General features: G+C 36.6%; 1 pseudogene; it reads right to left on the minus strand.

Moving 5' to 3' along the window:
* LOC130860871 (ATP-dependent RNA helicase DDX19B-like) overlaps positions 1-10,172 on the minus strand; it is a 57,510-nt pseudogene extending 47,338 nt beyond the window's left edge.
* Positions 10,173-11,807: the final 1,635 nt, after the last annotated feature.

The following is an 11,807-nucleotide window of genomic DNA, read 5'->3' on the forward strand; positions in this document are numbered from 1 at the left end:
ATTGGCTAATCTTCAGTAATAACAAATAACAACAGCAATAACTGACACTCATGGTAAGTAGGAGAAGCTGCTATATGTCAGGTAAGGTGCTGCTGCTTTACTCATCTCTATTCCTTATATTGATAAGAAAGAAGGATATTTTTCACTCCTAGTTCATACACAAGAAAAATGAAACTCAGAAAGTTAAATAGTTTTGCCAAAGTCACACAGCTTTGAAGTCACTCCATCAAGAGTACACTCAGTACCTGTTTCCATTGTATACCGATGGTAAACTTTTTCAGGTGAGGGGACTCTATGTCTCAAGTATCACTGTTGCTTATTACCTGAAATTTGTTTTTACAGCTGTCTTTATTTTAAAAACAATTTGCCCTGCTGAACTAAGATCTTTCTTCCTTAAATGGCTTTTAAGGAAATGAAAATCATTTATTTGTTATCTATAATTCTCTCTCTCTCTCTTTCTCTTTTGTGGTTATGGAAAATCCAGTAGTGATTCATATATACTAAATCAATTTCAAGGTTTTTATAGAAGGTACGCAGCATCCTCTTCCCTGCCCCAAGGGCATGGCTCACAAACTCTTCATATCATTTATAGTTTTATCCAATGTAAGCCACAAACCTTGTCTGGAGTTGAAGCCAGACAACATGACTCACATTATTTAGTGACTCTTGGTACCTTAAAATCTTACTAACTTATGAGAGATTGTAAACAGCTTCTTTAAACTGTATGTATTAATGTTAATAGTATAATAATAATAATATTTAGGTCACTAATATTCTAATTAAATAAGGCTACTTACAATTTAAACTGAATTAGGGCCTAAGTATTTTTCTGCGAATCTAATTTTTCTGTTAATCTATACATCGACCAAGTAATTTTTGAGCACTGAGTTCATACATATCAATAATTAATAAATAATTGCAAATAGCATGCAACCCACAGAAAACCTTATGAATTATAATGAGGTTAGGTTCACAGAGAATTCTCTTCACACAACTAAAAAGAAATCTCTACGGGGGTTGAGGGGGAAGCTGAGATGAAGTGAGAGAGTAGCATAGACATATATATACTACCAACTATAAAATAGATAGCCAGTGGGAAGTTGCTGTATAACAAAGGGAGTTCAACTCGATGATGGATGATGTCTTAGAAGACTGGGATGGCGGGGGGGAGTCGAGGGAGGGAGGGAATACGGGGATATGTGTATAAATACAGATGATTGACCTTGGTGTACCTCAAAAACCGGTACAAGAGTGTAAAGCAATTATATTCCAATTAAAAAAAAAGAAATCTCTAAACCTCCTGATTAATTATATCCTGATCAGGGAGTTGCTTGTTTCATATTTTGTTGTATTTGTTTTCCTGAGGCTCAAATGTGTGTATTAAAAAAGCAATTGCATTTCTATTGCAGAGCAAAGAGCAGATAAATACACTTCATAACAGGTAATCTGGGTTATGCTGGTCTGGGATGCAAGGGTAGTTACAAAGCTCAACCAAGTTACCACCATTTGTCTTCTTATATCTCTACAGCTTTAATATCCTTTGCCCTAAAAATCAACTCTAGATCATGGCAGTTCAATGCAGACCAGAGCTATTCACAAGAAACTGACATATCATTTAGTTTTGTTAATTTGGACAGAAGAATAATTTCTAGGTAAAAATATGACTATTAAAAAGAATCATATCCAATAATTTATACTTTCTTTTCCACTGAGAGATAACTGTGTGAGAAATATAATCAAGAGCAGAGTTTTCTTGGTTTGTTTGGAGACAGAGCAAAAGGCCTTGGGTGATCTTAAAGGATTGTTCCTTCAGATTTTATCTGTTACTCTTTTCTCCCTCACAGACCAGATATCCAAGGCAAAACAAGTAGATACTGCTGCAGACAAATGTGCCTATATGTCAATTCTTACTCTGTTAAAATTATATAAAAGAAACAAAAGTTATAAAACTCTACAAGAACCAAGAGAATGCCAGTGTTATTAGCACCTAAGAGACTGCAATGAATTTTTGAAAGTAACAAAATGATAAGACTGGTGTTTCAGTACTTGTTTCATAAAATTCTGTGTTTGATACTCATTTTATTCTTTAAAAACATCTTAAGAATTTATAAAAAATTTAAGAATCATTGAAATAAGTAATTAATGCATTTTAAGTGTAAAAATTTCTGAGAATATTCGAGGACATAAACTTTATTAGCACTTGTCAAATATGTATTATCTTTCTAAAATAAATTATCAAAATAAATTAAAATAAAAACCAAATTATTTTCATAGTCTTTAGTTTCATCATTTGTAAATGAAGTTTTCCTATACATGTACTAATTTCAATATTCTCATCTTCATATCTAAAATTTTGGAGAAATCCTCCACTGTACTGTCATAACGCAGTAATTTATCTCCATTAATTGTGTGAGGTTGGTCATGAGGAATAATAAACTGCTGAATTTTTCAAACAATTTGCATTTGTTATATTGTTTCCTGGGCTGTTTTGATAGTGTCACTCTCACTGCTTTCTAGTGTTTTTTTTGAATTGGGGAAAAAGAGGTAGAATTTCAGGTGGTATCCTGTGCAGTCGAATATTATCTATCCCTGGGGACCACAGAACATGGCTAAGAATGGATGTGTTTACCTGGATCTCATCAGCAAGCCATTTTTGACCACCACTGGTTTCTGGGAAACACTTCCTGATTTAGTGCCTAAATTTGGGTGGTGGGTCATCTTAATTTTTGATATTGTGACCATTCCCATCAACCGATTAAATTCTATAAGATAATGAGTAATGGTGGAGCAAACTTGTTCAAAATCATTCATTTGATTTGGACATGGCAAAATACCCAGGAAGCAAATGAAATATTAGGATGAATGTCTCTTATGCAATGTACTTGCTTCTTCAAACTGAGAGCACTCTAGTCACCCAAAAACTGGCGGGTGTAGGGTTTTCCAAGATGTGTTAAGTATTTACTATTGGAAGAAGAGTAGATCAAATTCTGTATCTAACCTCTTGCTTGATCAGTTTCATCAGTTTGCATATTTGTACAAGAAGGGGTCAAGATCTACTTAATCATTTGTGTCTGTCAGTGTTTTGGAAATTTTGAAAAGAATTTTGGTTTTGGAAAAAATTGACACATATCCTCAGTGATGCTTTACCAGGAAAATGGCTCATTTCCTAACATCTGGATGATATTAATCCCATTAACATTGGACTCATGGTTAAAACGGTTCTGGCAGCACGGTGATTAGATGAGTTCCCAAATTGAGGCAAACAAACAATGAGGTTCCTTGGGTTATGATCTACAGGGAAAATTCCTCCCACCCCTGCAGCCCTGTCTAGTTCGGTTAGTATCTTTGGATCTAGGTGTTTGGAACAGACTCACTCAGATTCTTGGCCACCTTCTAGTAAATAAGAGTCAAAGCAAAAGGACAGTGCTTGGCCCTTTGTTGTTTCAGAATAAATGCCATTTTCTTTCTAACCCACCTCCCTTCCTCCCTACTTTTTCTCCTTCCTTCTTTTTCTATTATCTTGCCCCTTTCTTTCCTTCTTTACTCTCTTTCCTTCTTTCCTTCCTTTCTTCCTCTGTCTCTCCCTTCCTTCCTGCCTCTCTTCTTTGTTTCCTCCCTCCCTCCTTACCTTCTTTCCAATGTCAGAGAGCAAATTACAAGATCCCTGTTGCTCAAGCCAATTTTAGTGATAAAATCTTCAAAAAAGAAAAAAAAAAAACACTTACATTCTACATTTAAAGTCACTTATTAGGGATGAAGCCCTTGCTTCTAGCCATAAACTTTTACTTTGGACAAAAGAATGTGCTATACTTGCTCTGTCACTGAGGAGAAATTAGTGCAAAAAAAAATAGTGATAAATGAATCGTATGCCAACATTTTGATCCTATAAAAGAGGCTCAATGAGGCAGAGGATCAAATTATATCCCTCCAAACCCCCACCCTCAAGCGAAGTTCTCTGCAGAATCCCAAGCAGCAGAGGCCACCATATCTGTGCTGATGGCTTTTCTCTTCTGGAATCTTGCTGTCGGCGGTCCCTGCCAATCCCTCATCTATTACACTTGTAGAGAACCAGATTTCCTCACCAAGGCAGAATTGCTTCGCACAGAGGCAACAGCTTCTCCTCTTGCAGTTTTCCTCATTTAGCATGAAGTTGTTCCATTTAATGGGTACGATTATGTGCTTTATTTCTAGAACTATTTGAAAGGCTTTTATCAACTCCCCTTGAGATGAGCACATGGGAAGAAGAGCTCCTGGGGAATAGATTTCAGTATATGCAAGCCTACTTGGGTCTACAAGCAAAAGGCTACCTAGATGCTGAAACTTTTAACCTTATGAAGCAGCTAAGGTGTATGTGTGTGTGTGTGTGTGGGGGGGGGGGGGGCGGGGGTCCCTGATATAGTGGCGTATGATTTTTTTCCTGAGAAAATGAAATGGATAACTGATCATTTGACCTACAGGTAAAAAAGTGGCTTATAATTTTTTTCTCTGCACAATGTGTAATATTACTTTAGCTGGCAAGATCAGCTTTAGCAGTTTAGCATGTGTTAAGAAGTAGTTGAGGGGAATGCATAGTATCCTAGACTACTCCAGTCAGTAGGCTGAGGTTCTAATCCTAGCATTAACTTTATCTTTTGATGTGGTTTTGAGGAAGTTTCTCCATGTCTTTGAACTTGTTTTCCAATGTAACATAAAGGGATTAGGTTAGATGATCTCTGGGTGTCTTTTTGGGGTCTATATAAGTCTATTATCCCTAAATCACATTCTTGTGTATTCCAAGCCAAGCTTAGCTCTGTAACTTGAATATTGACTTAGTAAACCTTCTCTAAAGGGCTTAACATATCTTAGAGGAAAATAATTTTTTAATTAAAAAATATGATAGAGAACTAATGATTTCATTTTCTCCTTGTGTAATAATTTTAAATGAATATTGGATTTTAAAATAGTTAAAGTCAGTTATTTCTTAACAACAGTACTGTTAAGAATTTTCCTGCAAATTTAGAGAGTTCAAAAACAACAAATACTTAAAGGTGTACAGCATGATGATTTGATTTATATACATCATGAAATGATAACCACAATAATCTTAGTGAATATCCACAGTTTAGATACAAATAAAAGAAAAAGAAAAACAACAACAACAACAACAACAAAAACAAATACTGAACATATATTATTGGGCAGAACCTGATTTTCTCCAGTGAGATTCTAAATTAGAACTCAAGTGAAGCAAAGGATTAAGACGTGAGATAATTCTGGCATGAAATCTGTAGATACTCACCTTGAGCCCATCTTTATTTACATCCATTCATTTATGCATTTGTTTATCTATTCAACACATTTTTAGTGAGTAACAAGCATGGGTTGAATCTCTATGGATATTATAATGAGTAATAAGCATTTTTGCACTCAATCTCTCATACATCAGGAAGATATTTCCCCACTAGTGAATGCCTTTTAAAGCAAAAACCTCACTGATTTAAAGCCTGCTGAAATAGTTAACTATTTTATTTAGTATACATAAATCTCTTTAAGCAAAATATTGGAGAAAGAAAACACTTTCATGTTTTTCTGTGCTAATGTTTAGTGTTACTTGAAAGGCAAATTAAGTTAGAGTACAGTAGCTAATTTTTCCCAAGAATCTATGAACTTGATGGTTCTTTAATTTTTTTACAGTAATATTTTTTAATGTTTTGCCTCTGAACTCTGGGACCACCGAATCAATCATTTAGTGCATTACTTATTGATATGTAGCATAGGCTGAATGTTAATTTATTAGTTGTACTGAATTATCTGTTGCCTTGCACCTCAATGAAATAAAAAAATTCAAATATTTTATAGTAAGTGGAATTTTGCACCCTTATTTAAAGTGATTAATGTCTTATAGTAATTTAAAAATATTAGGTGATTATAGTGCAGTTTAGATTTTTCTTTTAACTGAGGATACTTGTAAAAGCATAAACATTAAGGCTGTCTCTAAAGAAATTTTAATACACCATAGTGTACCTTAGACTTCTGATTCTATAAGGAAATAAGAATCATGAAAAGGTTATATTCAAAAAGTACAACAGTTTCTAAAAATGTCACATTTTAATGCTTCTGTGTGTTGATCAGAATAGCAAATTACACTCCAGCTTCTTCCCCTGAAACTGTGGACCATGCTGTCCAAGTAGCGTTCCAGGTTTACAGTGAGAAGACCCAACTCAAATTCACTAGAGTTTTCTGGGACACTACTGACATATGATCTTCTTCAAGTGCAGAGGTAATAATGATGAAAAGATTGTCTTTACAGAGGGTGTCTCATTTTAACACACTCTACATGAGGTGATAGGTTTTGTTCTTGTCTTGACAATTTTCCCACAGTTATTTTCTGAGTTGTTTCTCTTTTGGGATATGGAGATTTCTTCCCCATTTGCTGGGTAATTTGGACAGGCGGCTCATGCCTTTTCTCCTGGTGAGGGTCTGGGAGATGATGTTCCCTTCGATGATGATGAACTCTGGACAAATGATTCCAAAGGTAAAGGCGAATATCCTTCAATTAGTATTGATGTCACCCTATTCACTGAACTTGTGTAATCCTTGACCTCGAAGAGTGGTGAAAGTTACAGAAATCCCCCATTTGGGAGAAAATTGCTTTGTCAATTTTATGTAAATAAGTTGTCAAAACATTGAGTTTTCCATCTCATATTCCCAACAGCAATTAAGGCAATAAAACAGAATCAACCAAAAGGCTATCTTGAGGTCTTAGAGAGTTACGCTGACACTGCAGGGATTGTGTGGTAACACTACAAAGTTTGACTTGACCCAGGTTTTTTCCCTCCTATGGTCGAAGAAAATGTAACATAGTTTGCTAATTGATCATTTAAACTTCAGTGTGGTGGAAATAATTTATAGGGATTCACAAATAAAACATATTGTCCTATATTAAGATATATGACAATGATGTTTGTTTCGTGTTTTGCTGCTTTGTATTATAGTCCTACTCTTCACTAATACTTTGACTAAATATTATATTAAGAGGTAGGCAACACAGGCATTAAATAGCAATCTACAATCTCTCTTCTCTCTTATTAGAAAAATAGCGTCTCACTCTGTCCCCGAGCTGGCATAGAAAATATATCCTTCACAGTAAACTAATGAACGTTAGAAAAGCTTGCTGTAAAAATTTCTCTAACTTGGGCAAATGTGTAATTAGGAGAGTGTGCATGGAATCAACTACACAATAATAGTCATGTCTGCCAAGTACTTTCTGCCAGAAGGCTTGCCTGAATCAATAAGAATTATTGTAATTGGCATGTTTATTGCTTTTACGCAAATGTTGCTAAATGCTTTAAAACAACCTAAAGCTTCGAAGTTGATTCTCCCTCATGTGTCTATTATTGCTTGCAGCTCAGCAATTGTTTTCATAGTGCCAAAATAAACTCTGGATAAACTCAATTATCACTAATTCAGATTTTAATCTTTGCAGCTACTATACATTAAGCACTCACTATTTGCTGGGGGCTTTGGATGTTAATAAAAACAACAACAAAAGCTAATCTCTAGTACAGTGATTGAATTCTTATAATGGGCCATGAGCTTTACAATGAAATTCTCTCACTAATTCTATAAGACTGGTTTCATTATTCCCACTTCACAGATAAGGAAATGGGCTTTGGTCTGTCTAGCTTCAGGGCCCATATCCACCACCAGTACAGGATTCGCTATTTCTTTTACATATTCCAAACTAATTAAGTTTTTGATATAATTGTACAGTTGTGTGGTGCGCATCTGTCCTTTTCCACTGAAAGTAAAATGACCGTAGTTTTTCTCTTACTCATTACAGCCTAATAACCTAGCAGTCGGGCACAACAAAATCAATGATGAAATTGATTTTGCATCAATTCCAACCTGCACCCCTTGGGCACTTGCTGTGTCAGGGTCACTTGTCCCAGACCACTGATGAAGGTTTCCTTACAGATATTGGTTTTTGTCCTTCTTCACTAAATATGCAGCAAGGGAGGGATGCAATTAATAAATTTAGAAAGAAATACAACTTTCATTTTCTCACTCTGTGAAATTTTAAAACAGGGAAGTATTATTATCCTTGTATCTGAAAATAAACGTATAATTTATTTTTTTAAATTTATTTATTTATTTATTTATTGGCTGTGTTAGGTCTTCATTGCTGTACACAGGCTTTCTCTAGTTGCGGCGAGTGGGGGCTACTCTTCATCATGGCATGAGGGCTCCTCATTGCCGTGGCTTCTCTTGTTGCGGAGCACCAGCTCTAGGCACATGGGCCTCAGTAGTTGTGGCACATGGGCTCAATAGTTGTGGCTCACAGGCTCTAAAGTGCAGGCTCAATAGTTGTGGTGCATGGGTTTCGTGGCTCCGTGACTCTGCAGTGTGTGGGATGTTCCTGGAGCAGGGATCAAACCTGTGTCCCCTGCATTGGCAGGCAGATTCTCAACCACTGCGCCACCTAAGAAACCCAAACATATGATTTATATATGAGGATATACATTAAACTAAAGGAGAAGATACAGTAGGTCTGTGCTGACTGGAACTGGAAAATATATTACAGTTTTCCCATTTTAATCCTTATATTGTCAACTATATCAGTGAGGATCCAACCAGGAACCAGAAATCACTTTAGGTATTAAAATAGGATTAGAAGATAAACAGAAGTGTGAAACAACCCAAAAATTAGCAACACTGAAAACCTCAACGAGCCCCTGGGGCTAGAGAACACAGGGAGCAGATAATGTGACCAAACCAGAAGCCTAAATGATGGAGAGTTAGAACCCATGGTGGGGCTGCCTGGGGGGAGCTGGAACCACAGAGGGAGGGGCTGTCTACAGAGAACTGGAGACAGCCACCACACCTCCCAAGGAAGAAAGAGGAGAGGACAAGAAATCCTGGCTTTTCTCCTGCTCTCCAGTGCCTCCCTTTGGCTGAAACTACCTAGAAGGCATTTGGCAAGAGGGCCCAGGAATAGTACTAGTTAGCAGAGGAAAGGTTGAGGATAGAAAGTTAAGAACATTAACTTACACCTTAAAGCTAACCAGTGGCCTTTCCTCCAGACACAGGGAAACACAGATCAGTATTTGAGAGAGGAATAAGCCACAATATATGATCTGAAGATGTTTTCTTACCTCATTTTAATCTAGATATCAAAACTAGAATGCTAATGGTTATTTTGGTTTTGAAAAGAATCTGGAGACAATTTGAAGAAAATCAAGGGACTACTTTGGATCATTATTTTCTTACTTTTAGGTCCAAGAAAGATTGCTCAATGGCCAGACTCCAGAGAAATGTGATCTGGACTTCACATGACGCCATTACTCAGTTACAAGGAGAAAACATTATCTTTAAGGACACATAAGTCAAATTTGGGGCCTAGTATCAATGGAATAGCCTGGGAAACACTCCAGGTTGACAGTCTGCAAATTCCCCAGTTCAGCTTTTCCACCACTCTGCTTGTTTGCTGTAGTTTCGCACACATTTCTTCCTGTTCCCTGAACAGAAGCTTGCTTCCACTCTAGTGCCTTTGTGCTTGCGGTTCCTTTTACCTAGGCTAAAACTCTGCTCCCAGAGATTTGCATGGCTGAGCCTCTCTTGTCATCTGGTCTCTGTTTTAAATGTATCTCCTTGGAGGCCTTCCTTGACATTCAAGTGAAAGTGTCCATCCCCCCAGCCCTGCCTCCAATCATTCTATAGCATCATTTCATTTTATATTCTTTTTTTTTCATTTTATATTCTTAATAATATTTCTAACTAGCCAAAATTGCCTTTTTTTGCAATGTCTACTGTCTCCTCTTTCTAGTATCTAAGAGTTCTTGTCAATATTGTTTATGCACTATCCCGTGTGCCTGCAAGACTGCCTGGTACAATAGTTCTTCTGGGTGCTATGTAGGTTAGTTATTGTGAATTAATGGTATCCATCAGGTGCTTCCTATGTGCCAGCACTGTTGCAAAGGCCCTTCAGTCCTCACATAACCTATAACACAGGTACTGTGATGATCCCATTTGTATAGTTAAGATTAAGTAGCTTGTCTCCTCACTCTGCTCCAGCCACACTGGCCTCCTTGCTGCTTTCCTCAAATATACCAGCACATTCTTACCTGAGGGCTGTTGCACTTGCTGTTCTCTCTGCCAAGAGCATCCTTCCTCCAGACAGTTCCATAGCTCATGGCTTCACCAACCTTCCTCAGGCGTTTAATCGAATGTCACTTTCTCAGTGAGCCCTTCCCTGTCACCACATATAAATTACAACAGTCCTCCCTGAGCCCTCTACTCTCTATCTTGCTCTATTTTTCTCCTTTTCTTCTCTCTCTCTCCTAGAGCGTTAGCTTCATGAAGATCAGGATTTTGATGTGTTTTGTTCACTGTTGTATCACTGAGATTAGGGAGCTAACAAATGGCAGAGTTGAGTCTTCGGCTGGTGTAATGATCCCAAGCCCTGTGCTCTTCATCTCTACGTGAGCTCCGCAGACTTAGTTTAGGACTGGATCACTGCGGAGGTAAAAGAAACAAGCACACGTCCTGTAGTCCATAACTTGGAAGGATTTCTTTGTAATTTAGTTTATATTCACTCAGTTTATTATATTCTTTGCCTCAGACGTGTCCCTTGTCTGGTCATAACTTTCCAACTCAAAATAAGGTCTTGTTTTGGTTCATTGTTATTAACAGGAAAAAAACTTTAGGGCCCTCATGTTGTGCAGGATGAATATCCCAAGGGAATTAGTGAGGTTGGGTTCCCGGGAGACACCCAAGAGATGGATGCTGCTGTCCGTGAACGTAACACTGGGATGACCACCTTTTTCACTGCAGACAAGTGCTGAAGGGATGAAATCATCTTAGCAGCCAAGTTGGGGGAGAATCCTTTGTTGATAGTTCATAGTTGCAGTGAATTCCTGTCTATAATTTTCTGAAATTAACTGACTAGAGCATATAGAAAAAATTTAAATGTTAACCTCTATAATGTATAGCATTATTAAGATACATTTTGTGCATTTTGAGTTCATTCTCAAGTTTATGTTAGACTCAGTGAAGAAAGGCAAACTCTAGAAGATGGCTATCCCAAATTTATTAAAGATAACTTTCCTACAATTGAAAATAAAACAGATGCAATGTGTGAATAACCTGGCAAGTTTTCCTATTCTAGAAAGTACTGTTTTTAAAAACTTTTAAGACTGACTGTCATCTAAATAAATCAATTTAGAGGCTATATATATATATCCTTAAAATGTATGTATGTATGGGGTTATCTAAAAAATCTTGGGGCAGTACAGTAATTTTTGTCTTCTAGTTTTCTCCCTATTTTCCAGTCATTATGCAGTAAGTTTATTGCTTTTACGTATTTTACTTTTTAAATCAGGAAATTTGTTGCTTAAAAATATGTAACGTCTTCTACTTTAGTGAATTGAGGTAACAAGGTGAGGTTAGGCTGTTTTAAAAATATACTTCTTGATTAATTGTTTAAATATTAGGGATTTTAAAATACACTGAAATTGCTCGTTGTTAAAACCACTCAGACCCCATTTCTCTAGCTTGTTTTCGTTTCTATTATTCACTGCCAAACAACCCTGATTTTTTTCCTTTTTAGTGACATTTAGGCATAGATGGGCTAGAACGTGTGTTCTATTCCTGGTTGTTTTCTCTTACAGTATTTGGTTAAAGCTAGCAGAAGTGGACATTCAGTGACCACCCTTTTTAACAAAACACAATAAAAATTAAAATTTATAAGGAACAGAGCCCAGGAAATTTTGTCTTGACGTTCAGATGTCATACTCGAGTAAGAAAATAATTTTATTTTTTCTTGCAGA

This window comes from Hippopotamus amphibius, chromosome 9 (genome assembly GCF_030028045.1).
Source record: "Hippopotamus amphibius kiboko isolate mHipAmp2 chromosome 9, mHipAmp2.hap2, whole genome shotgun sequence".
In the NCBI taxonomy this organism is placed as follows: Eukaryota; Metazoa; Chordata; class Mammalia; order Artiodactyla; family Hippopotamidae; genus Hippopotamus; species Hippopotamus amphibius.